The sequence below is a fragment of the Dermacentor silvarum genome, chromosome 9 (assembly GCF_013339745.2).
Source record: "Dermacentor silvarum isolate Dsil-2018 chromosome 9, BIME_Dsil_1.4, whole genome shotgun sequence".
NCBI classification, from domain to species: Eukaryota; Metazoa; Arthropoda; class Arachnida; order Ixodida; family Ixodidae; genus Dermacentor; species Dermacentor silvarum.
In genome coordinates, this window is record NC_051162.1 from 65,653,133 (window position 1) to 65,680,754 (window position 27,622).

Here is a 27,622-nt window from a genome sequence, read left to right on the forward strand (position 1 = left end):
AAAACTTGAGAGGGCATATTCATAAATTTAGGAGAAAAAAATAAAGTGAAGTGTCCCACGGTCGGTACCCTAGCAATGAAGCCTTCCTGACGCTTCAATAAACTTGTGGATAGCAGAAATCATTGACCCATGCCTTGTGCCTAATTGACACGCACCAAAGGACAAAATGTTTGGTGTAGTAAGCGCTAAACCCAGCTTACTTGTAGGAAATACTAGGAACATTCTGCGGAGGGAGGAGAAGCGGCGGCAAGAAAGAAAGAAATGGTCCATAGTTTCTGGTTCATTACAAAAACAACAAAGGTTAGTTATAGACAAACCAGATCTATGAAGGTAAAAATTTAGGCGGGGAACTCTACAACGGAAGCTTGATAATGTCACTTCGCATGGTCGTGAAAGGCATTTGCTCGTGTTCCACCGGAAATTTAGATGTCGAAAATCCTCTGCGGAAAGTAGGGATGATTTAGTACAACTTAGAAATAAAACGCGTTTAAATCTAGCACCTGTTATAAAAGCGAAATCAGGAAGGATATTTAAGACAGGACCATTTAGTGACAATGATGCAAGCGAGTCAGCTGATTCATTTAAAGAAATTCCACTATGACCGGGGACCCATACAAAGCGGACTTCAGACAAATTTTCTGGAACAAGAGTCGAAAATATACTCAGTAGGTGTGAATGATTTGTAGAAGTTAAATGTGTACAAACCGACAGCGCATCGGTAACAATTATTACTTTCGATGTCTGGGTACCCAATTTTCTAATGGCTAGAATGATGGCCAGAAATTCTGCAAGAAATATTGGGGTGTAATCTGCTAGACGAAGGGCAAAAGACCAGTTAAGCTGATTTGAAAAGATGCCCACTCCGGCCTTCTCTGCATTTTGTGTAGCGTCCGTAGAAATAACCAAGTGAGACTGAAATTGATTAAGATGATCTTGAAGGAGACCTTCAAGTATGCGTGACGGAAGAAGTTGAGCGTGTTTTGGAAAAATATCATCAAAAATTAAGTTCACCTTTCACGAATCAGTTTATGGAGAAATCAGGCACGGTAGGCGAACAGTGAAGTTTTGATAACAGCGTCTGAACAAAAACAACTTGAGGTTGTCGATAACGCCGCCAATGTGTTCGGAAAAATAAATTGGGATAATTGATGAAAACGGATTGCAAACGGGATAGGGATGTATCATAAAGCTTTAGAAAAGTCACGACAGTAAGTTGCTTAAACCTGGACTCAAGCGGGAAAATTGCAGCCTCCAGATAAAGCACATCATTAGCCACAAAACGTGGCAACCCAATACAAAGACGTAGCGCTTGCCTTTCTAGCAGTATGAAAGGTCGTAGCTTGTATGCTGCACATCCTGAAAAAAGAACACAGCCGAATTCGAGAATAGGGCGGACGTAGAGTTCGTAAATCATCAGCAACGTAGCGGTACGCATACCCGTCTTTTTATTACTGAAACGACGCAAGAATGCCATTGCACGTTCTCCTTTCCTAGCCTTTGCTTCTATTTGCTGCTGCCAGGTTAGCTTACCATCATAGGTTATTCCCAAGTACTTCACAGCTGCAACTTGTGGTATTGGCTCATTTCTATAATGAAGAGAAATGAAAACGGGATTTGATAATTGAAATAGAAGTAACGCGCATTTCTTAACGTTAAGGGAAATGATCTTTCTAGATTTCCGAAAAGCGTTCGACGTTGTGGCTCATGATCTACTTATTAGCAAATTACACGCCTACAATTAAACAAAAAGGTAATTGCATGGATATCTGAATACCTGTCAAATAGACAACAGTCTGTGGTTCTCAACGGCATATCGTCTGATCTTGCTGCGGTGACCTCTGGAGTGCCCCAGGGATCAGTCTTGGGGCCTCTCTTATTTTTGTTATATATAAATGATATTACTAGAGGTATTACGTCGACTTTCAGGATGTTCGCCGATGACTGTGTGGTGTATAGGGTTATTGATAGCGATTCTGATTTTTCTTCTCTTCAGACTGACTTGGATAGCGTTTCATCTTGGTGTGCCAAATGGAAAATGTCACTTAACGTTTCTAAATGTTTAAACATCACCTTTACAAGGAAACATTCACATAAGTCATATGAGTACAAAGTAAATGGCGTTACCCTACGCAGGGTTAGCGAATGCAAATACTTAGGTGTTTTGTTTACCTCAGATTTAAGATGGAACAGGCATGTACAGGAGATTAGAAGAAAGGCGGCACGTAAGCTGGGCTTTCTACGTCGAAATTTTGGCCACTTACCTAGTACACTGAAAGAACGACTATATTTTACCCACGTACGTACGGTACTTGAGTACGCGTGTGTTTGTTGGGACCCTTATACTGGTGAGTCAGTTAATTTACTTGAAAAAATCCAGAATAGGGCAGTCCGATTTGTATTGGGAAATTACAATAATAACCTCAGTATCACTGAAAGCAAGCGTAAACTTCAGTGGCAGGATTTAAAGGACAGAAGAAAGAATCTTAGACTTAAATTTTTTCATAATATATATTATTCTAAAACAGACATTGAAAGAGAAAAGTATATTAGGCCACCATCGTATATTTCACGCAGAAGGCACCATAACTTGAAACTTTACGAACTTCCTTTTAAAGGTGATGCCTTGCGATACTCATTTTTTGTCGAACCACGAGGGACTGGAACGCAGACAGTCTGTCCAGCCAGATCTCGAGTGCAGACAAATAAGATTGTAAAATTTGGTGCAACGTACTGATATCCCGTGACGAGGAGAAAAATGCAATGTCATCAGCATAGAGGTAGAGTTGCACATCCTGATTAGTTGGGACAGAAGATAACAAAATATTAAACAAAAGCGGAGAGAGAAGTGATCCCTGTGGTACGCCTCGCGTCTCTTACCCGATGTCACCCCATCCTTGAAACAAAAGAATTTTCTATCATAAAGAAACTCTTCTATCCAGGCCACTATATAGTCTGGAACAGCACAGCTCACTAATCTAGAAATTAAAATTCCATGCTCGACACTGTCATATGCTTTTGTAATATCTAAAGTTACTAAAGCTGATACGTTTCCTGATAATCCTGCGAGTCGAATGCGGCTTTCTAAATCAACGTGAGCTGACCATATTGAGCAATGAGGCCTAAATCCTATTTGCCTCGAGCACAGAATACCCTTGGAAGAAGTGAATTCATTGAGCCGGACATGGATTACTTTTTCTATTATTTTGACTAGGTTCGATGTAAGGGAAATCGGCCGAATGTTGTCCAAGACATATCCGAGGTTTTGATTTTTTAGTAAAAGTATAACTTTTGCAATTTTCCAGGAGTCCGGGATCTACGTATATTGAAAGGAACTGTTAACTATATTCAAAAGCTCATTAGGGAAAGAGTTAAATAATAATTTAATCATTGCTGTTGTGATACGGTCAGGTCCAGGAGCCGATTGATGAGCAGTTAAAATGACATCGGATAATTCTGCTCATGGTGACTTCTACAAACTCGTATGTCGAACTATGAAGCCTTCCAGGTCTAGGACACAGCGAAGAAAAACGAGCTTCAAGACCTTTCGCGATGTCATCTAGGAAATCTGCCGCTTCTTTGGGGCATAGTACATCGGAATGTGACCATACGGACTGCTGGAAAGATTTTTTGCTCCGTAGAAACCTAAAAAGTGCAGATCTTCTTTCTGGTTTTGATAAAGATGAATGCAGTCCGTTTTTTTTGTTCCTCTTTAGCTTTTGCCGCAGTTCTTTTAAATACAGCTGCATAGAATTTATAGTCAAGCCAATTTTTCGGTGAATGATTATGTTTGAGACTTTTCCATGCTGCTTTTCTGCACCTATAAGCTCGTGTACATGCTTCATTCCACCAAGCTGAGTTTGACGGTGAGCTCCCAGACATCACCGTAAACTCAGCGGACTGAATCGAAGAATGTAAAAGCGATACCACCGAGTCAGCCCTCCGCTGTTCATCACTAGAGGTTAACGATGATACCCCTGCATTTATAGCTGACTTATAAGTTTTATAATTAATGAGCCGTTTTTGCCGTACAATAGAAACCTGACGTGAAAGCATAATTTCAAATGTAATGGGTAAATGATCGCTACTTGTTCCATTATCAAAGGTGTCCCACGATGAAATAGCCTTCTGAGCGGAATAGAAAGTCAGGTCTAATGCAGATGAGAATCGCCCATGTAGAAAGGTAATTTGACCTGAATTGTCACATTGAAAATTCTTATCATTGATCCAATTCCACAGCCTCTTTCCACAAACATCAGTTTTCATTCCCCAAGATGTATGATGGGAATTAAAGTCTCCTGCAAGGAGCATTGCATGTGAACAATTTCGGCACAATGAGTCCAGGTGATCAGTGCACTTGACTCCATTCGTGAAGTACACATTAGCCACTGTAAATCCAGCGCAACCAGGCAGTAAAAAATCTAAACCTAAAATTTCAAAGTCTGAACATACATGTTCAAAAGTTACAGTTACCTTGTGGTACATTTTTGAGGAAACTAACACTAGTAGCCCACCGCTTCTACCTGGGCGATCTAAACGAAATGTTCGAAAATTATTAATAGTAAATCGTTGATGTGATGAAAGCCATGATTCTTGAAGTAAAATAATATCTGGAATTAGATTATGAACAACCTAAAGTAGGTCAACGTAACCAGAGGAAATAGAGCGGCAATTTCATTGCAGGACTCTTACTGATGCTATTGTGATCCTAGTATGGATGATTCCACGGCAGAACGAAACGCATCCTGCTCGTGGTGTTCAATATTTTTTCATTTTTTCGCCTTAGATTTAGGAGAATCAGTTGGAGACAGTGGGGAACTCTTACGTCTATTGCTGATGGTTCCAAGCCTCATGTGTCCAAAAGAGGTGCTGGGCACCGCAGTCGGTGATAGCGGAGAAGCCACGGAGGTATCAGACTGAACCTCTGCCTGTCTGTCCAAATTTGTTTCTTTTGAATATTGAGCAGAACTAGTAGGAACTAGAACTAGTAGGAACTAGTATTGGGGTCAGTAACAGTAGCGTGCGATTGAAGGAGGCTGTTGAATTTAGCAGTCAGCATCTCGGTAATACCTTCGGCAAACGTGTTGAAAAGTCACTCCATCACTATTGGCATTGCCTTGTCAATAGCGGCGGCTACAGCGGCCGAAACCGTGGCTTCTAGGGATGTGGACTGACGGGATGCAGCAGCTGCGTATCCAACATCACGCTCTTTAATTTCTGCTATGGCTTCCGCACGAGAACAGTGGCGTTTGTCTGCAATCCCAAGCACCTGAAGCTCCCGCCCTCGCGCAGGACAGTTATTATCCGTAGCAATATGTGCTCCATCGCACAAGCCGCACCTTGGCTCATCTACGTCACATGCTGATGCGGAATGAGAGCCGCCACAGCTGCAGCACCTCACAGAAGATTTGCAAGCATTCGCGCTGTGTCCATATCTCCAGCAGTTTCGGCACTGCAGGGGCCTAGGTGTCAATGTCTCCACACGTAATAAATATGGCCATGCCTTCACCTCGGGCGGGCGCGTTAAGCCGGCGAACGAGACAATAACACTCTCAGTAGGAACGTGGTTATCACACACTAATCTATTGCATCTGTAGACAGAAACAGCACCAGCCGGAGAGAGCATCTTTAAGAAGGCCTCAGGAGTGATATTAGTGGGAACCCCACGAACAATGCCTTTCACGCATGCAAGATGCGGTGGCACGAATGCACGAACCGCGATTTTAGCGAATCTCGAGCAGTTAAGTAAGACATTGAGGCATTGAACGTTAGACGACTTACATAGAATGCCAGTATTGCCAAACCGCCTCACCTCCGAGATGTCAATGAAATGTTCCGTTATGGTATAGTGCCTAGAATATACTTAAGTATATTCTAGGCACTATAGTTATGGCACGCAGCTCCTCCTGGAAGCTTTTCGATTCAGTCAATCGAATGGATCCACCATCCGTGGGAACGAGCGCCACGGGCAAGGTATTCACTCCGTTCCGAAGGAAACACTCCAAAGGCACCGACTCAGTGGGACGGCTAGCCGACCAGGGCGAGCCCTGGCAGGGACCAGAGGCCGGCATTCACGGTGCCTGGAAAGGAAAGGAAAGAAAAAGAAACAACCTTTAGAATGAACAAAGTACTTAAATCAGTTAAAATGTGACCAATCCCCTCTCGGACACGTCAGCGATCGAGGAGCCCAGCGATCAGGACCGCGATCAGGATGCTGGCCCTGTCTGCTACAAATGGGCGTGTCCTCCCAGATACAGTGTGCGTATGTTTGTTTTTCTCCCACTTTGTCAGTCGTCTTCTTCACGCCTCGCTCTTCAGAATTAACAGTGGTGCGGACGCGCTATTCCGCCGAAACTTCATGGAAAAAATGTTTGGCATCAGTTGTCGTGTACGTGACCAATTGTGCTTTGAAAACGACGTGTCGCTGATTGCGAACATTCGTGACGTGACTAAACGCGACCGCACGATTGCCGTGTTGACGCGTGTAGTGATCTTTGTGTCGTTCTTTCACAGCTTCGCTGGTAGCCCACATTCACAGAGTGGAATGGTTGCGATATTTTTTGGCATGCTTTACTGATATGATTTGATCGCTAGTAACATAAATTGCTATCATGGCGACCTTATTAGCTTCTATGCCTCTCCAAATCAACAAGGAAAGTGAGAATGAGGCAACAGTCTTGACGACTCATATTTCATCGTTAATAATATATGCAAACAGCGTTGCTTCAGAAAATGCCACTTACAGGTAAGCTCCATATTTTCGATAATTGGGACCCCGCCACTAAGTTGTGGCGTCGAAGAAGTGTACCATTTATTACTGCAGCGTCGACGATGTCTGCCAAGCCGAGCGCGGACCGAAAGAAACATCAAAATATTCCGCTATGCTTGACTCTGCGATGCACAATGGCTCCTCAAGCTCATACTATAGGCATTTCTCATTTTTCCTTCATTTAAGGCATTTTGTAACTTTTACGAAAAAAAGAAACTTTGGTCACTCGTAGTGTACTCATTCGCGGGCAATCGACCAAGGTGGGTATAAGCCATGTTCAGAGGGTGAAAAAAGAAGTTTGGCCGGGAATGCCTGTGGTATAGGGCTGCCATGGACCTCTTATTTCCGCGCCGTCTCGATCACACAGACCTTCTGTCAAGTGAGTCGTTCGACTGCCAAGATGCATTTGGGCACGGGAAGTTTCAAAGGCGCCTCCTAATGCTATGCACGCTCACAACATTCCTGGTGAACAGTAACACGTACCTGAATCGGCTGGTGCTCAAAGACGTGGACCACTGGTGCAAGCGACCACCGGACGCCAACATGTCCGCGCTCGCATGGAGGAACGTGGCCATCCCTGTAGAGGCTGACGGCCGGTTCAGCCGATGTCATCGCTACGAAAATCCCGACGAGCCCAACGACACGCAGACGGTTCCGTGTAAAGAGTGGGACTACGACGAACAAGCAGTGTCGTCGTCCATTGTGAGCCAGTGGAACATGGTGTGTGAGCAGCAGGATCGCATCACAACGATCGTACTGTTCCAAGCCTACGCCAGGATGGTGTTTGGTATTGCCGCCGGGTCTGTCGCTGACCGCGTCGGCCGTCAACCCGTGCTCCTGGTTGCTGTGACAGTCCTGCTAGCGTCGACCATCGGTACGAACCTCGCGAACAGCTACCCAGTCTATCTGGCGACCAGGTGTGTCGCCTCCTGTAGCGCCGCCAGCGCGTACATCGTTACCGGCATCACCTTCTTCGAGGTCACGACTCACGAGAATAGGCCACTACACGTCGTCATCGTCGGGGCGCTGGCGATTGTTGCGGCCGATGTGTGGTTCGGATTCTTGGCGGAAGTAAACCTCCATTGGCAGCTAAAGCAGGCGGCCTATTTAGCGCCCACCTACCTCTCAGTGGCAGCGTTCGTCTTGACCGTCGAATCGCCGCGGTGGCTTATTTCGAAGATGCGACTGCAGGAGGCTGAAAACGTAATGATGGCCGCCGGTACGCTTAATCAGTTTCCGCCCCACGACACAGCGCGCCTTTTAAACAAAATTAAGGCTTGCGCTGGTGAAAGACCTCACTCTGGTTCCGAAAAAGAGATGCTCCAGGGCGTTTCAATCAGAAGGAGAGCTCTGGTTCTTCAAGCGGCACATTTCACCCTTCACTTCGCACTGTTCACGGTAATCTTCGCCTCCATATTACGGGATAACTGGACTTTGCAGTGGGTCTTTCTTGCCGTTGTTATAACGAGCCTTGGCGCGATGTTTCTTGTGATAACAAGAGTCACCATGTTGACATTCACAAGTGTTTCATACGCCGTTCTCAGTATGATACTGTGTCTGTTGAGCGTGGCCGTTGGCTTCGCACCACTGATGGTGAGACAGGTCCTCGCGCTCCTAGCCAAGGCCCTGGGCCTCGTCGGGAACATTGTCGTGACCTGCTACCTCCTGGAGCTCTTTCCGACGGCCATCCGCGGCACCTGTTTCCGGCTGGAATCATGGCTTCGGCATGCTTGGAGCCCTTTCCTCACAAGTCATAAAGCCGCTGCAGAAGGTTGGCCGAGAGGACGTGGCGTTCGCCGTGGCCGCAGGCCTGGTGTTCGCGTCTGCGCTCGCTTTCAATTTACTGCCCCGAAATACCACCGTCGAGTGCGCCAAGGTTGGTGGCAGGCGCGCGACAATCGTGACGCAGCAGGCCCTGGAGCACATGAAGAAGACGCTCGAGCAGCATGCCCAGGTGTTGCCTCGAAAGATGCAGGATCGCCGCAGCATATCCTATTGCAATTTGGCCAAGCTTGGTAACGAGTTCTGACCTGAGACGTTTTCTCGAGAAACTCGTAGTGTGCTATCATTTGGAGATTAACATTGCACTGCCTTTTACACCTAATTTGTGCCGTTATATTTATTGTTGTGCTTCCTGGTTGTTTGGGCTGTCAGCGCTTTGATACAGCTATTGACGGCTCCTGGACGACGAGAGCATTTTCGCTGCTCTTGCTATAGGCCGGACTACCACAGTTTAGCAAGATATCACATCTACTAACTACTCTGGTTTTTAAAGAATAAGGTTTAGCGTCGTGAAAACTATGCTTATGGGATGCATCCTAGTTTTTACGTTATGGTAACTGCGAAGACCTCTCAGGTGTTATTGTTTTTTGCCCAATCTGATATCAATCGTGGCTGTGAGTGGAATGCGGGACCTCGCGATCTATAGCGAACACCGCAGTTACTATGCAAACTGTTTTGTACGAGAAGTAAACTAGGTGCAGCTGAACCAAGAGAATTCGCCTTGAAATTGTAGTTTTTAGAGACCCTTAGCAATCACTGTCCAAAACCTTAAAGCTTGAAGTACCCTGGCTACTTCTGACGAGAATAGGCTCTTACATTAGGATTTCTGCAGGCGCGGGTATCCCTTCCTGTGCCCACTTCGAATTTGTGCATGCGTTCCTCTGTAGCTGCGCTAAATTTTTCGGAGTAACGTTTATTGAACGCTGGCATTTCGCTGAAACATAAATATTTGCGTCGCACTGGTAAGACCAAAGTTCCGTGGTTCCCCGTCAATGTATAGTCTTGCCTTACCATTCGGCGCTTCGCGTCATCACACTCTGGCTAAGAGCAAAGACAGCTTTACACAAAACGAGAAAGCGATATGCGTTTGCTGTTATCCGCCATATAATGCTAACTCCAGTTGACGTGAACTTCCCCGTGCGTAGTCGATATATCGTCAACGCCTCAGTGGGTCAAATTGAAAACTCGTAAGCAAAGAAGAGGATGACCTTATCTGGATGCTGCCTGCGAATTAGCCTCGGTTTATTATATCGTTTAAATTCATATTAAGCATTCAGGGAACAAAAGTAATTTACTATTATTCATTATGGAATAAGAATATGGTCTCTTTCATATTGTCTCTTTCGTTAAAACATTCCTTGTTAGTTTTTTTTTCTTTACTGTTGCCCCATTCATGATTGTCAATCAGGGCATCGACGATAGGTTGCTGCAACTGGAACCTATGCGGTGCCATACTGAATTTTATAAACCAATTTCACCTTCTAGTTTGCGCACAATAAACACATGACGCTTGCGCCCCGCCTGGTTATTAGTTTCCCCAAGACCTGCTGTGTGGCCTTCGTGGAAGTTTGATTCCAGGTAGTGGCATGCGCGTTAAATATGCGTGGCATAACTCCTGCACATATAATTAAGTGTATGTTAAAGAACACTAGATGGTTAAAATGAATACGAATCTGATAAATATGCCGTACTCGTACACACCTCAAAAAGGCTGCTTCCTAGTTACTAGATTGACATGTGGTATTTTCACATCAGTGTTTGTACCAAAAGCTAATCAGGTCGCGGTGTTTTGAGTTGACAATGGAGAAGATAACCAAAATGTACCACTTGGTAAAGGCGTTCTGTTATCGCAGTATTACTGTGGCTACTGTTCTAAGGTTTTCTCCGTGCTTGTGTCTTTGCACCGTAACTCCACAATGAAATGAGATATAAACAAAGCGAAGGATTGGCTGCTGTAGAAGAGTTTTGCGATTATATTGTAATGAAGGCAAGGTTCACAGAAAATTAGGATGGCCATATAACAGTGGAAATTTAGTACACTCGTGCGCGCTTGTGATATGTTTTTTCTAAACCGAAGCTTTATATGTCTAGGCGAAATCGCCTGTGTGCAGAAAACTATCATCATAGCATTGGCTCGAGCGTCGTCGTCTTCTTCCGCAGCTGGCTGCATTGCCACTCAACATTCCTGCGTGGAATTTCACTTCACTTCTATCGTCGTAACGGGGAGGCCGCATTTACGGGGGTATGAGCCATTGCTTAAGGGGGTATGAGCCATTCATTGTCTTACGTGACGGACAGATTTAATTTTGAAGCAATTTAATTTCGAAGAATTGAAAGCGGCAATGGCGGGCGAGTGCTGCCAAGGCACTGCCAAGCAAACTCGAGACATCGAACTCAAGCGACAACAGCGGATTGCGGGCATACCGTCGGTGACGTCGTTCTCTCCGTCGCAGCCGAACGTGCGTGTAACCTCATAATTGAGAAATACATTAATGAACCCTCGCGATTAACCTAGTCATAAACACCGGGCCGGCACATTTCAGCTTCGCTGGTTAACCACCTTCACGGAGTGGAACGGCCGACGATTTTTGTAGCGAGAGCTACGTTGGCCGTATTCTCCCTGTTTCGCTGTGACCGGTGGCCGCACCGCGAGCTCAGCCGTTGCCTAGTAACCACCGCAGCTGGCAGCGCCGCTCGTCGCGCCATCTGGCATGACGTCAGAGGAGGACCAGGTGAAAACGCGTTGGGACCACAGAGGAGGAGCCGGCGTTGCATCGTATATATAGAAGGGGCGGCTCGGTGGGATTCATCGGCAGATATGGAAAGTGAGTCGGAGAGACTGAAAGAAACCAGGCTTCGTCGTCGAAACATACAGAGAGGAGGCAGCGAGCCGAGAAGACGGAGGAAGAACGAGCCACACGCCTCGAGAAGCATCGTAAGTAAGAATCAGCCAGGCGAGTGGATTCAGAGGAGGATAATACCCGAAACGTGCTCAAGTCACTAGACGAGAACGCCTTAACCTGCCGCCTCACCGACCATCGGGCCGTCCTTGTGGAAATTAGAAACAACAAGATAAAGACTTTCAAAATAAATGCGTTACACTTTAACAATGTGTTGTTTTTAATGTAACCGTAACTTAACGAGAGGTAACAACCAAACCTAAACACTCAGACGTACGAAGCTAAACAATAAGATTAACCGTACCTCTCGCTACGCTCACCCAGGCATAACTGAGTTAAGCCACAGCCATTTTTTATAAATGACTCATTATTACCTCCAACACTTCTTTAACATATCAGTAAAATTAAAATTTACAGAGTTCTGAGAATTACGCCCGTAATCTTAAAAAGACCGTCACTCAATGCTTCTCCTCGAATCAACCAACTCGTGGCGATGGGCCTTTCTTCTCTCAAGGCGCCGTTGCATTTCATGAAGGGTATATACTGGAATAGCGTTCACGAAATGCAAGGGCGCCTTGCATGAAAGGTCCGTCGCCGCGACTTGGCTGATTCGAGGAGAAGAATTCAGTGACGGTCTGTTTAAGATGTCAAGCAGACACTTTTGAATCAGAGCGGGTAGAATTTCGGATACTAGCACCGCTTCAGTTGGCTGGATGATTACCCTGTGGTAAAGGCGATGTGGCGTGGGATATAGGCCGAGGCGGCAAACGCGGGCTACACGTTTGCGTTCAGCGATGCTCTCGCGTAATCCAAACTTTTGGGTTAGCACCCGCGGCGGCATCGGCTAGTAGACGCGGAAGTGCAGTGAAACTAGACCAGGATGGTTGGACGTAACGATCTACCTTTTGGCACGGAGGGGCAAGCACAGCAAACGGGGGCTGTGGGTAAAGAAAGAACTCGACACTGGGTGGTCCTTCGGATTGTCTGGTGGAGTCTAGCTCGGCGTGGCGTCGCGTGTAACGCTGTTGGAAGTCTGGTCTTCCAAGTGACTTCAATCGTTGCCTCGGCTGCTTCATCACTGATCTCGAGCAGGGGAGGTATTCGGTAAGAGTCCACCTAGTGGACAGGTCCATTTCTTCTGTTGTTGAAGTTCTGATTGGCTGGGCTGTGCTGCACGTCCGCAGCAACCAGGCGCCACAGCCAATCAGCACTTCAGCAGCAGACGAAACGGTCATGTCTTCTTGGTGGACTCTTACAGAGTACCTCCCCAGGTGTTGTCGTCTGCGCTCACTAACCAAATTCATGAGATGTTCGACGTTGCTCTTATTACCAGATCAAGGTGCGCTGACAGAAAAGCGAGTCCAGCACACAAAGAGCATAGGGGCTGGTCAACTCCAACTAGATAGCACAAGTCCTACGCGCTCCGATCCATGACGTCATGATACCTGTACCGACTGCCATAGAATCTAATGGGGATGCTCCCGCGTAAGCAACAGTGATTTTGACTTCATTGCTTTCATCACGCCAGCCTTGGCAATGAAAATTTCGGGCCAGGATAGCAAGCCGTCATAGATCGGAGTGCGTAGGCCTGTGCGATCTAGGTGGTGTTGGGCTGGTACCTGGCCGCACCGCCGCTTGTTAGCATTACGCCTGCTGACTTCGGGTGAGTTTCGTGGGCCTCTAGAGGCACCCAGGCCACACAGACGACCTAAAGGTGGCATCAAAATATTGCCTACAGTTTCTCAGAGATCGCCACATATAATGTGTTGGACCAAGGAAGGAAGGAAGGAAAGAGTGGAGAAGGAAAGGCAGGGAGTGTTGGACCAAACAGGCAATGTCACTATCGAGGAAAAGAGAAGCAGCGAAGCCAACATGCGTTTGGTCAGCACGCAAAAATTTCTATCGAAACATATGGTTGATCCATTGTTGTTTATAAGACTCGGTAGAGCACGAAAGTGAAACGTGTCTGCACAGAATATTGTCGCGAACGTCGGGAACTCGAGGGACAAACGAAACGCACTTCTCAGCAGGGGCAGTAACAAGAACGGACGGCTTTTAATACCGCGCGCTAGTCACTGCTTCTTCTTCTTCTTGCTCTCTATATTTTTCACAAGTGCCTATATGTGTTGTTACGGCGTCGACTTTGCCGCACTACAGACGTTGCATGTTTGCTTCGAGAAATCACCGTCCGCTGCAGCGAATGCGCATGATTTGCCGGTCGGCGACCGGCGACCGTGTTATAGTTTTCCTTGGCGCGCGGCGACCTGTTGGCGAGCAGCGTCCTGGGGCCGTATTCTGAAACTATCCACTTCGGCGATAGTATCACCTAGGCAACAATATCGCCGTCAGGCGCGCGCTGATTGGCTGGTTGACTAAAATTCGATGACGCCGGGCTCAACCAGCCAGTCAGCTCATCACATTTTGCTAACGCAACCAATCAGCGCGCGCCGTTGGCCAAGGCGATAGTATCGCCGAAGTGGATCCTTTCAGAATACGGCCGCTGCTCCCGAGTCGCTTCGGCGGAGGTTCGAGCATTTTAAAGCCACAGCGTTAAGAGCCCCGTCTCGCAGAAAATCCGGTGTACAGCGTCGGCGCCGTAGCCGGCGTTGGTGTCCCGTGATTGAAAATTGCCGAATACGATCTATACGACACTAAAGTTCTGATATCACTAAAGTTGCTCATACCTTGTCTTACATTCTGTACAAAGTTATTCCTCGGAATTTTGAGAATAACAGCCAACAAGCAAATGTCATGAAACAAAGCATCGACAGCGCGCGCATGCGTTTTCTCAGATTGAAATATTAGAAGTGCGCAACAATAACAGAAGATCGGCCCACGCAATAGGCCGCGTTTCTACCATAAAGCTCGCCTTCGTACATTGCGTTCGCCGCCAGCGTTTCCCGGTACAGATTACGGTGACATAAACTTGGGGCTGTGCGCCGACCGCCGTGACGTCATGTGTACCGCTTCCAGCAGCAGCAGCAGCAGCAGCAGGCGTTGTAACAATGCGCTGAAGTTGTTTCGAAATTGTTCGCAGCAGCAGCAGCAGCAGCAGCAGCAGCAGCAGCAGCAGCAGCAGCAGCAGCAGCAGCAGCAGCAGCAGCAGCAGCAGCAGCAGCAGCAGCAGCAGCAGCAGCAGCAGCAGCAGCAGCAGCAGCAGCAGCAGCAGCAGCAGCAGCAGCAGCAGCAGCAGCAGCAGCAGCAGCAGCAGCAGCAGCAGCAGCAGCAGCAGCAGCAGCAGCAGCAGCAGCAGCAGCAGCAGCAGCAGCAGCAGCAGCAGCAGCAGCAGCAGCAGCAGCAGCAGCAGCAGCAGCAGCAGCAGCAGCAGCAGCAGCAGCAGCAGCAGCAGCAGCAGCAGCAGCAGCAGCAGCAGCAGCAGCAGCAGCAGCAGCACAGCAGCAGCAGCACAGCAGCAGCAGCAGCAGCAGCAGCAGCAGCAGCAGCAGCAGCAGCAGCAGCAGCAGCAGCAGCAGCAGCAGCAGCAGCAGCAGCAGCACAGCAGCAGCAGCAGCAGCAGCAGCAGCAGCAGCAGCAGCAGCTGCGCTGAGTTGTTCGAAATTGTTCGCGTTTAAATTTCTGATCAGTGTACAGAAACAGGGCGACCGATACAGGCATTCGACCTTTGCCCAAGCGAGCGTATGCATAGAAACGTCTGTGGCATCCGTTCGGCGTCTGCTCCAATCCACCTTTTACCTGCGCCAGCGCTGTAGTGCGTCCACTGCGGACACTATATGAAGCTCTCCCATAGTGTTACGCGGAATTTTCATGACCAGATGAAAAGTATCAAAGAACACTGCTACTACGATGCCACAGTGGCCTTTCGCTGACATGCCGCAGCTCTACAGCAAAGCAGGGCTCGTCTGATAGTCACTGTCCGCGAAGGGTTCAGAGCGCAGAAGTTCAAGTTTTGACGGTATACTCATGTTGGCTGCGATGGGCCCGCAGCGCGAATCCATATCCTTCGAAGGTATGACACGGCTTGTCTCGCCCGACGATAGTTTTCTCACTCCCTTGCCCGCAGCAGCGTAGATGCATCTCATGCGTTGTGCCTGGTGCTTCACTGATCACATTGAAAAGCAGCACACAACACAAACGGCGATATAGAAGACTTGGGCACGAGCTCCGCTTGCGAAAACAAGTATGCGGCCGCGAGAAACTGCGCAGTTGAGACGTCGTTCGCTGCCGGTCGTCGCCGTCCATGCGGGAGGTTAGACGCGGGCGATAGGTTACGCGCCGGTGTCCCGTACAGATAACGTCACAGAAACGTCACTTCGTCTAGTTCACGGTGCGGCCGCTTGACACGTTATTCTGCGGAAAATGCAGTAAATTCATTATTTTCTGCTAGTTTTCGTCTGAAAACAAGGTTGTGAAACCAATTTCAGCACCCAAGCTTTCATTAAGGCTAAAAGTCTCGGCGTCAAAAGTTTTGTTCAGTATCCCATTAAAGGCGAAGCTTATGCGTCCTCCAAATTTCTGGTCCGGCTTCGTGGTGTCTTGGGCAGCCAGTTAATTTGCGGCACACACAGATTCAGTAATGCAAGTGGCAGAGTTTGCAGTGTGCACCGCGAACGCGCGAAGGCGTTCTGCTTCACGCTGGCTTGTATCTCGCCGGAGCAAAGCGAGATTCGCCCGTCAAGGTCGCTGCTTTCTGCGCCGCTTAGCACAGTAGCTTTCTTAGTTTGTGCCATCGCAAACGAAGCAGTAGGCTGCGTATAAGCACGGCTGATGCATATTGAAGCTTCACTTCGTAGGCGACGAGGCGTCACAGGCTAATCGGACGCGAAAGACAAACCATGCGCGGAAACTGGGTTTCCGCGTTGGGACAAGTGCGGTATTAGGAAAAAAAAAAAAGCATTGAGTGAATGCGACCTCAGACCACCTGGCGTGCTGTAAGGAAACCGCCAACTTGTCAGGCGTCACATACTGTGTCCTTGTGTCTTTCATCATGCATTATTTAATTCTTCGCCATGGTACACCATGAAAACTTTTGATCAGAGATCTTGTGGCTTTCTTACGGAAATCGTTATTGCGCTAATAAGCGAATGCTGGCTTGTTCACTGTACTACTAGAGCATGCTACCCCGGATCAGCAGTCTCAGTCAACCCTTCAGCCACACTCTTTCTGACATGTGCGATATGTTCAGTCGCGAGGAAAAGTTTCGGGCCAAAGGTACCACGATTTTTTTTCCTCGCAGCCTGGGCATTCCGGCTGAACTCAAGCGGACACGCCTACGTGCGCGTGTTCGACCAATACAATGCATTAAATCAATTCCTGGCGGCGGAGCTTCGCTTGAAGATATTTAAATTTTTTTTGCTGAAGCCATGCTCTTCAAACCGACAGTACGCTCGCGACAGTACGTCGCCCTTAAACACTGCAATTTGTACTTCGTGCTCCCCTTCGTAAAGTGTGCTATTAATACGGTCCCACAGGCCGCTAGTGGCGTTTCTCCTTACGTCCTACTGTTGGGCTTCACAACTTCTACTACATTTGACAGTAGTTTACCGTATGTACTGGCTGACTAATGATGCGCACTGCTGTCTGTGATTGCTCTGCACGCCAATGAATGCCCGTAGCCTTGCACTCTCTCTTTCGATCATGGACGGATACCGGAAAAATCATCTCCTAGTGGCTGCCATTCTTCCTCGCGCTTTTCCCTCGACTTTTAGGTTTCGTATTAAGTCCCAGGGGTTTCGTCTGCAAAATGCCTTTGAAATTATCATTCCATATTATGTGTTTAGCAACAATTTTCTAGAGCGAGTAACGCTTTCAAGGAATTCACCAGGATGGTTCCTTTTTCTCAGATTTCTCTTTCCCGGGCAATAGTAAAGAAGACGAAAGAGACAAAGAGCCAACGACTAGAGACAATTGGTAGGACTCTATCTTGAATACCGTTGCAGCCTAACCTGGCATAGCCCTTGCACTGCTGCGATGAAGACAAATTTTTTTCACATACTTTCCTGTCAACTCGACAGGAGCAATGCGATTATATAATAAGTGCATATGCGCACACTAAATAAAATAATTTGGAGAGATGAGATGTCATTCCCCAAATTCCAACACAGACAAACAAAAATGCGGTAATGATGGCGCACACAGCAGTTTTTTTTTACAGAGACGCTGTATAGGGCTAGGTTCAGAAACTTTTTGCGTCAGTCTATTGAGCCGCATCGTCAGAGAAATGTTCACCATGGGCCGATCCCGACGATAGTGCAATACCAGGCCGCCCCGCGGCGGAGGTGACGCAGGTTTCAAGTACTGCGCCAACTTGCAAAAATAAGTTTAATGTCGTAAGTCCAAATATAACCAGTATCAGATATTAAGCTGATAAGAACAGATACTACACTTTGAACGACGTCGGTCATGTCTACGTTCACACCACAGACGTGTACGCCATCCCGCGTATTCAAGTTAGTGCCTACTGATCGGGGTGTGTTCTGTCTCCTGACGTCATGCTCTACGTAGGCTCCTTTCCTCAGTTCTGTTCTGACTGAGAAATGGGTAGGTCGCGTGTTGCATGCAGGGTCTGAAGAAGAACAGCATGCCTATAAGAACAACGGCGTGAACAGAAAAGGGAATGGGTGCGGCGGCGGTGGAAGGAGACCACCGACGATGAGCGGGGCGCAGGCGCCAAGCGTAAGTGTGCTGCCCGCCATTACCGCGAGGCGGAAAGAAATAAGAACCCTCCATGTGGCCCCGATCCCGCAAACTTGGAACGTTTAACCGGAGCAACGTGAATCACTACATACACAGCTTCGCGGGTCAACCACCTTCAGAGGGTGGAATGTGGCACTCGTGAAATTCTTTCCATTTTGTGTTTTGTTTCGGTGCAAACATTTCAGCACAAAAAACAGCGCGGTTGAAACAAGTGAGGTAGAGTGGCGACAATGCGGCCCATATTTTAACACACTTGTGAGGAGTGCTTATCCTAGAGGCACATTCTACGTCACGCCTGTGTGCGAAAAAGATGTTCTACTTCCACGACTATAAAGTTGAGTAGCCCTGGCTAACGAACGCATGGCTATATCTAGTACACATGCACACATGATGCCACGACAGCGCAAGAGAGGTAGTTGAATGGCCGCGCATCGCAAGCGTAGTGCGGGAGATCGATCTCCTGCAAGTTGTCTTTGAATTCTACGTGCATTTTCTCTTTCCCTTGTTGTTGCCAAACATTTTTTAAGCTACCTTCCCGAGTTTTCTGCCAAAAATCTTAGTCAGGCTAATTCAGCACCATGTATGTGTGTGGCGGTGTTGTATCGTTCTCTCCCTGTTTATGTGTCATGCGTTCCGCTCCACATGGCTTTGGGCATTCTGCTACAGAAGGTTCCCAATGTGTTCCCAAAAAGAAGGTTCCCAAAGATACCTAGGGCGCCCAATGGGTATGGATTAGCCGGCTTCTGACGGCCCCAAGTGAGCTGTCACGGTAAAAGAAATTTAACTTCGTAATATCCTTGATACTTTCGATAAACGTCGTGGCACCCACACTAAACGGGAACAGAAGCTAGAACGGCGAGTCAAACGCAAAACTTAAATTAGGGTCTGCTCTCGGCGCTGCCAATACAACTTTGGGGTGAAACGTTAATTTCAATCGAGGCGAATAGCGTAACGCCACAAAAAACATTCTACCAACCTTCATGCAGCGTCACGCACGACAATTTGTGCCTACTGCATGAACATTTGAAGTTCTCCAGTGTCAAGCATCGCTTAAAACATGTATCAGGTACTGTGTCATGGTGTTAGAATAGTTGAAAAATGCTGTAGAAGTCAAAAAGGTTGGCACGAGCAACCACATGGGTAATACAAAAGTGAAGTAAACACCCAGCGACATGCTGAACATTTCATTACAAGCGTTATAAGATGAATGCTTCACCCCACGTTGCGCGGAATATGTGCAGATATTTGCTTTGTATCTGATTTAAGAAAAACCGTCAATTTGAGCTATGCTTTTCCTGTCTTCACTGCTGACTTCGTGCATTCATAACTTTAAAAAAAGTCTGCTCTCGCTCCTGTTATTTTTGTCGCTCCCGGAAAGAAAGGCCGTGGAAAAAGCTGCAGTGTCGCCCAGTTGCGGCGCAGAAAAGCTATAGCTGGCGCATTATTTTATGCGCACTAAATTTTGCGATGTTTCATGTTCTATTGTTTAAGAGTAAACAATTTCACGGGAGCGTGAACGACTTCTGCCCAGAATAAAGCTTCATGCATCAGAGGCATAAGCTATACCAGTCGTCTTAATTTAATGAGGTGGTGTTCCCGGGTGGCGAAGAAGCGGAGTGCCACGAAGCTTTTTTTTTTTGTCTTTCTGTATCCTCCCTCACGCTTTTTACCGTCGGCTTCGTCTTAATTCATTCATGGTGACGCAAGCTTATAGATAAGCTACAGAACATGCTTTGCACTACGCTCTGTAGCTATTGCACCATGATTACCTAAGTTTATCAAACTCTCAATGTGTCAGAAACAGTATTTTCCACAGCATTACACATCTCTGCTGTCGCATCAGCAAAGCGGCTGACAGGGAGAACAGGGACTGGCAATCTGTCTGTCCGAAGTCTGAAGTGTTATGGTGCCCTGCGATTTTTCTTCGTCACTGGGGAATTCAACGTAGGAAACCGGTTACAACCGTGGAAATGAAAACGAATACGTTGAGACAGCCCATACCAGCTAGCACTTTGAAGGTGAATTGAATACTGCTTGTACTTGACTCTCATTTCCTGGTATGTCCTAGTTCGCGCTATTGGTCATGACCACAACTGTATTCAGTGCGCAAATCCAGCTAGTTTGGGATGTTGCACGAAATGGCACTCAGAATATTATGAAGATGACTTTCCTGGAATTAGCAAAAGTAAGCATTGATTAAGCTGCCGAAATACGCAGTCACAATATGAAAAAATTAAGTATCCGCGCATTCAAACGTTCTCAGTGCTTATGCGAAGTTGCAAGTGGGCTCAAAATAACGCGTTAGCTGCTTTCCTGCATGCGATTCGGGATACCCATTGTGACCGCACCAGTAGGTGCAAGAACATTTCTACGAAGTACCATTTCTGAAATAGAACATTGTGCAGCAACTCTTTCAGGAAACCGTATATTTTATTTGCAGAAAGCAACGTTCATATTTTTTTTTGGAATATGAACGTTGATGCTGCGCCCGAAAGGCGCAGCATCAATTGCGATAGCGCATTAGTAGACAGCTGTACGGAGTAAGGATAGTAGTTTTATCGGCCATATAAACTTGGTCACGTTCGATTACTAACTGAATTAACAAGCACTGGTGTCAGCGCACACAAGCAAACATGAATACATCGCACTCGATGACCACGGACACTCGCTGTCAAAACACGGGCGTGAGAAAGCACGGCAGCAGCAGCGAGCGAAGTGCCTTCGTGCGGTCTATCGCTTCCAGGGAAACTGAGCAGCAAAAGCACAGCGCGCACAAAGCTAGGAGCCATCTGCAGATAGCTTTCAATATATGGCGCGTGTGAACGCCCGCGGCCGCCGAAAATACAAGTACACATGTTGCCAAAGTAGAAGCCGCACCACATCCCTCCCACGATGCTTTCGCACTTTCCTCTTCTCGCGCGCTTAATTGAGTCGCGAGTACCCCTTGCGCCCGGTCGCTAAATACACTGTTGATGCCGCATCGCAACGGCGCCCCCCTCCCTTCCATCCCACCGCGGCCTTTTGCGCGACGAAGTCGTCGAGGTTGCTCTCCGCCGTGCGTTTGCTCTCACTCGCACATACAGCATACATCCCGCGGCGTAGATTTTGTCGCCCTTGGACTTTATGCGGAACCTCACGGCGACGGCGATGCCGATGGCAGAAATCCGCTTGGAGTGTCCATATAAGTGTTGTCGCAATAAACAGATGGAGCTGGGCCGGCCGCCCTTTCAAATTTATTAGTGATCATTATTCACTATGCTGGCTGACAAACATGAAAGACCCCTCGGGGCGATGAGCGCACTGGAGCCTAAGGCGACAAGAGTTCGATATGACGGTCATATTTAAGTCGGCGAAAAAGCATGCCGACGCTGATTGCTTGTCGCGGTCAGCGATAGAGTGGACAGCTTCATGCGATCAAGACGAGACGTCATTCCTCCGTGTTCTGGATACGGCCGCCGTATACTCTTAATCTGGTTCCAGATAAGTTCCAGCTAGTAAGCGGAACTTTTTTGCAAAAAAGTTCCGCTTACATAAGTGTAATTTGCACCCCAGGTAAAATATATGAAACAGTGTTTTGGTTATCTTTATTGGGTTCTATGCGCAGCAGCGTTCCACTTGTTTAATAGCTGGATCATAGCTCCAGTAATTCCATTAGTGATAAGCATAGCACTGTTCCACATATTATTTGGGACAATGTTTCGCACACATTTTCTGTAATTTTACCTGTAATTGTTTCATGAAAACATATCTGGGCAGCGTTGCAGTAAAGCAACAACTGTTTTATAAAGCAATGCTTTAATACTATAATAAAAATGGTCTTGAAGTTGACAGTTCAGCTATACAACAAATTTATAGTAGTCAACGCTGACTTGTCTAATTTAAATGTCATATCAGTTTAGTTATACCAGACATATGAATGACGCCAAATGTGGTCTACATAAGCTGGTGGCATGAGATGACCAATCAGTAAGTCACCCATTTATTCATTGCGCCTAAAAATGGCAACATAAATTTTTAGGTGCATGTGGAAACAGCCATGCTATCAGTGAGTGCTCAATATAATGAATGAAAGAATTTGTGAAGTCTTGAGAATGGCCGCAGTAAAGACTGCAGCATTTGCATTCGGGTGTCATGCCTAAGATTTATTGTAGATGCATGTCATATTAAATGAAATTGCAATGCTACACAATCTGTGAGACTACAATCGCGATAGCTGACGCCAATGCTTTACGTGGGCATGATCTGAAGGCTGAATTCTATTTCTGAATGCACTCAACCTTATGAAATGCTACTTACAGAGGTACAGTACTAACGAAGCCTGATATTCTGGCTGACAGTACTGAATAAGTAAACAAGGATGGAAAACACTTTTGAACACTTTATTCCACAGAACACTTTCTGCAGCACGGTTATGTGCAAACAACTATTTATATAATACAAGGCCAGCTTAAAGAATAAACACTAGTACACAACTATACAGAAGTCTGTGTAGCAAGAACATCAAGACAGTTGGAATAAACAGGAAAACCACAATAAACAAGAAGTAAAACAAGTATTGGCATATAGTATTTAGTTCAATGAGTTTTTACTTATGCAGATTTGTCAATTGCCAGTGTAAATGAGCAGCATGCACTGGCTGCTCATATCACCCAAGCAACATAAAAAAACAATAAGAGAGCTTGTCTGAAGCAGTCAGCTAGCTACATATTCAGTTTGCAGCCTGGCTAGCCTTCTGCCTTGTCTTTGTCAGGTAGCTTTTCAGCTGCTTCAACAAACCTTTCAGCTTTTGGGACATGAAGCACTCCTGAAATGTTTCACTCTTTAACAGTATGCTTTGCAGCAACCCTAAGGTCTGTCCAAATGCATGCGAGGGTTAATCAAACCGGGTCACGCTCTCCTTAGAACCGGACCCCCCGATGGGAGAGGTAGTGACTTCCTACAACGAACTTACCAACCTATATAAAGAGCACAGGAAAATATATACCCAATACCACACAGCAACCTTACGAGAGCGCAGGCCACTATCCTCCGCCGAATTCAAACTAACAGCCTTATTACTCCTCATCGCTTAGCGATCTTCACAGATGGGGAGGTTAACCCAATATGCCAAAACTGCGACAAAAAATGCCATGGCAAACCAAAGACACATCCTCTGGGAATGCGAGGGTCTTCCCCCACCCAGAGCGCTTCTGCCAGCTCCCTCTGAAACGACATGGGAGACCCTAATACGGTCTCCTGAAGAAAAGCTACAAAAAGGAATCGTTGCCTGCGCGGAAGAGGTCGCCGCAGACAAGCGGCCACCTACAACGCCCTGAAAATTTTCTTAATAAAGTTGTTTCCTCCTCCTCCTTCTGTAGTGGTAAATGGGAGGCAGCGTTTACGGAGATATGAACCATTGCTTAAGGGGGTACGAGTCATTCATTGTCTTACGTAACGGACAGATTTAATTTTTAAGCAATTTAATTTCGAATAATCGCAAGCGGGAGTGGCCCGCTACGTGCTGACACGCGTTCCGAGGAACCTTAATAAAGTTTTATCATACCATACCATAATCGCAAGCGGCAATGGCGGGCGAATGATACTAACCACGCCGCCGTGCAAACTCGAGACATCGAACGCAAGCTACAACGGCGTACTGCGGGCATACCGTCAGTGACGTCGTTTTCTCTATCGCAGCGTCGCCTCATGGTTAGTTTAGATGCACTCAGGACAAGCTTCACTTACCCCCATTTCCCGATAGGGAAGGTTTGGTTACTCTTTGGAAAGTGCTGATTGCTCTCGCTTTCCTTTAGTGCTACATTTTATTATTCGCACAGGGACTTTTTCATGCATATACAGGTTATAGACATTTATCTTTCTCTATTGCAAAAGTACTATTTATTCACAATTATTTTTGTGTTTTCTTCCTTCCTAAGTGACGTAACGTTACTTTTCACATAAATACTCCAAGCTTAATAAAATATTTGGTCTGGGCCTTGAAATGGGATCTTGCTTTCGCAAACCTTTTATTTTTATTATTATTAGAACGCCCTTTGTTTTCTTATTGTACGACAGACTTACACCTAAGGCCTCGTGTCAGAGTTCGACAGTAACTCTGAAATAAGCAGGAATGGAAATCTCTGGTTGGTGAATTCATATATGCCGATGACTTTGTCAACAAAAAAAAGGGATAATAGGAATCATTCTAGTGAGTACAAAACTCTTCGTATTCACCTACGATTCGTTCTCCCACCTTCATTAGTCCTGTTATGTTGGCGAAGCCATAACATTATAATTATTGCAAGAGGCTGACACCTGTCCTGCTGCACTATTGATATCGGCCAATATACGTAGTTTGTTTAGTAGGGTTACAAAATAAACGGTGATCTTCGTTTTATGTGCGAAGCACTTTAGAGGCCCGGGCATGTCGGCGTGTGATGTCGTGGTCGCGCGCAATAACTGGGTCAAAACAAGTGCACAATTGATCAAAGCCGGTTCAGAATAAACTAACATGACTCAGAATAATGTAAAAAAATGGGAATATTCAAGCATTAAGCGCATTAATTAGCAGAAACTCGTGAAAATGGTGAATAAATGAAAGAATGAAATCAACTTTATTGAAAGGTCCTCCGAGTCGTAGAGGATCGTCGACCCCTACGAAGTGGGCTTCTCCCACGACGGGACTGGTAGCCAAAGTTCGGCGGCGGCGGTGTGGGCTCGCTGGACTGCCCAGAGTTGAGGAGCGAGTTGGCTCCTCAACTCTAATGGCTTGATCCTAATGGCTTGATCGAAGTTGCTCGTTTCTTCTTCATGGTTGGGGTGAGCTCGCGAGCACCCCCAGAGAAGGTAAAAGACGTTTAAAGGTGAATAACAAACAGCTATCGCAGTAAGATCTGTCGTAAAGCTCAGGTACGTATTCGTGAAGTCTGTTTTGTGTAGGGCATGTATCTGTAACATGCGCAGGCTGACCGCTGGGGCCCAATTAAGGCAGCGGTGTCGTGTGCTGTATGAGCGTCGCAGAAGTCGGTAGTGTTTAGGGATTTCGTGGTATGTGGAGGGGGTGTCGCGATTCTCGGGTGGGTCGCTCAGGAGCGCGCGGTCTGTAAGGGCTCGCGCTGCCCCGTGCGCAACCTCATTGAGATTGAGTGCTCCTTCCACCTCCTGTCATAGATGGGCTGGAAATCAGTAGACGACGTGACGGTTAATAGGCTTGCTTGTGAGGATCTTGTGAGCTTGGGTGCAGACCGTACCCCTTTGAGAAGCCTCGAGAGCGGTAAATGATTCACTGTAGACGTGGGCGAGGTTGTTGTCCGCGAGGGCCATTGCGATCGCGACCTGTTCTGCCGCTTCCGATCTTCGGGCGGTGGTGGAAGCCGCATTGACGGTGTCGCCACAGCCGTTTACCACCTTCGTAACCAAGGCTTTGTTTTCGGTGTACGCTGCCGCATCTACGAAGGCGGAGCAGTCCGGAGTCCCATGGGCTTGCGAGAGAAGGATCTTTCCCCTGGCTAGTCGTGTTTACTTGTTGTTCTCTCGATGTACGTTTCTAGGGACGAATCTGATCGTGATCTAGTTGCGAATGTCCCTATAGGGGTGTCCACATGGTCCTGCTTGACAAGGGTAGGGTCGTGGCCCAATTTCGCCGAGATAGCCCGGCCTGCCGCTGTGCCCAATAGTCTGACAAGCTGGGCGTTGCGCTGTGCCTCCGTGATTTCATCGATGGTGTTATGCATGCCGAGCGCAGCGAGCTTGTCGTTGCTGGTGCTGTTCGTGATGCCACGGGCATGTTTAGTGGCTTTATGCAGCTGTGCATTCAGCTTCGCTCTTTCTGTTCCTGTCCAACTGAGCATGGCTGCCATGTACGCAAAGTGACAGGCGACGAAAGCTTGGACGAGTTTGGTTAGACTGTGCTCCCTCAAACCCATGGCGTTGTTCGTTTTGCCGAGCAGTTTTTGTACGGTGATGGCATTGCTAGGCTTGTCTTCAATCATTAGGGAAAATCTTGTAATGTGATCTCATGTTGTTGTCGTCACGCGCAGCAAAGGCTTTGGCTCCTTGTGGGTGGCGGTTTTCCACCAGTTGTGCCTTAGCACAGGTGTCAAAACAGATGGATTGTTAAACACAAGATAAACACAGGATAAAACAAGATAAAGACAAGGGAAAGACAAGGGAAACACCGGAGAATCACTGCTTCGCACTTCCCCAGCTTTTGCGTTGAGTGGAACTACATTACCACCGAGTTTACCAAACCACTGTCCCGGACCGGTACCAAATTTCATTAACTTGGTAAGTATCAAAATTGGCTTAGTGTGTGACAAGAGTGTGACGAACATAAATGATAGGTCATGACATGAATGTTATGACATGCCTGTTATGTAGGTCATGAAACAACCACCTAACATGACAATGCCACATCGAAAGAAGATAAACACTCAAAAACAGCTGAAATGGGTTCGGACGTGGGCACGAAGTGAACCAAACACTAAAAGATGATGGTAGAAGTCATAGTCATGAGCATGACTCAACGAATATGGCAATGACTCGGCGAAAAATGATTACTGCTCAAAAACCACTGAAATGGGTTTTGATGTGGGTACTAAGTGAAGGAAACGCTAAAGTATGGTGGTAGAAGTCATAGACATCAGCATGACTCAGCAAAAATGGCAATGACTCAGCAAAAAAGATTAACACTCAAACGCAACTGAAATGGGTTCCGACGTGGGTACTAAGTTAATGAAACACTAAAGGATAGTGGTAGAAGTAATAGTCATGACCATGACTCAGAAAAATGACAATGACTCAGCGAAAAAGATTAACACTCGAAAACAATGGGATGGGCTCAGACGTGGTACTAAGTGAAGCAAAAGGCTAAAGATTGGTGATCGAAGTCATGATCATGAGCATGACCAAGGCTTTTTTTCGTAATTACACACGTTTGCTGACGCGCAAATTGCTGACGCGCCAGAGAAAGAAACGCTCTCATAAGAGTAAGGTTGCTATACTTGTCATTGACCTGCCGAGGTGTCATTGACCTTCATTTGCGTTGGGCTGCTGAGCCCGAGAGCACGGGATCGAATACCGTCCGCGGCGGCCACAGTTCGATGAGGGTGAAACGCAAAATCGCCCGTGTATCATGCATTGGGCATGCGTTAAATAACACCAGGTAGTCAAAATTAAACCGCACACCCGCACTACGGCATGCATTGTAACGATACCGGGATTTTTGCACATAAAATGGCATAAGATTTTTTTTCGTTTGAATTAACGTGATTGTATTGCGTGCGCAAAAATCAGCATTTATAAAGCATCAAGAATGCGATGAAATATCGTTAATTGTGACATTCTTGCAATATGCCAAGGTGAGAATTCCTAAAGCTTCCGCCGAACATAGTTGCAATATGCAAAATATTTTATCCACGCATAAATGCTCTGTACGCGCAACTGCGCTCACAATAATCGGTTACCACGGCCACATTTCTGCACTTGCATTGTGATTCTTTTATTGACGTCCTCAGCATACGAATACTTTTCTATGAAACAT

General features: G+C 46.8%; 1 pseudogene; it reads right to left on the minus strand.

The window, feature by feature from the left end:
• Positions 1–17,630: 17,630 nt before the first annotated feature.
• Positions 17,631–17,810, minus strand: LOC119465450 (U2 spliceosomal RNA; annotated as a pseudogene).
• Between the last annotated feature and the right edge of the window lie 9,812 nt (positions 17,811–27,622).